This window comes from Elephantulus edwardii, unplaced genomic scaffold (genome assembly GCF_000299155.1).
Source record: "Elephantulus edwardii isolate Elephantulus edwardi_28Jun2011 unplaced genomic scaffold, EleEdw1.0 scaffold00467, whole genome shotgun sequence".
Lineage (NCBI taxonomy): Eukaryota > Metazoa > Chordata > Mammalia > Macroscelidea > Macroscelididae > Elephantulus > Elephantulus edwardii.
In genome coordinates, this window is record NW_006400217.1 from 37,515 (window position 1) to 38,111 (window position 597).

Sequence of the window (597 nt, forward strand, 5' to 3'; positions counted from 1 at the left end):
GGGAAATAAAGAAATTAAGATTTCAAAGGGCAGCCCAGGAAGACAAGGCAAAGTGTTATAATGAAATGTGCAAGGATCTGGAGTCAGAAAATCAAAAGGGCTGAACTCATTCAGCATTTCTTAAGTTGAAGGAACTGAAGAACAAATTCAAACCACAAGTTACTGTGCTTACGGATATGGGCAGAATACTGAACGATTTAGTAAGAAGACGTATACAAAGACAATGTACAAAAAAGAAATAACATATGATAAAGAGGTAATGGTGACAAAGGAGGAATTTCAGCCTACTCTGAAGGACTTGGCAAAAAATAAAGCCTCAGAAATTGATGGAATACCTATTGACATATTTCAACAAACAGATGCTTTCCAAGAATTCTGGATGACAACTACCTGGCCAACTGACTGGAAGAGATCCATATTTATTCCCATTAAAAAAAAAGGTGACCTGATCCCAAAACTTCTCCAACAGGGTAAAAGGGAAGCCACAGACTGGGAAAAAAGTATTTGGTAATGACATGTCAGATAAGGGACTTATATCTAGAATTTATAAAATACTTGAGCACCACAACAAGATAAAGGTAAATAATCCAGTTGAAA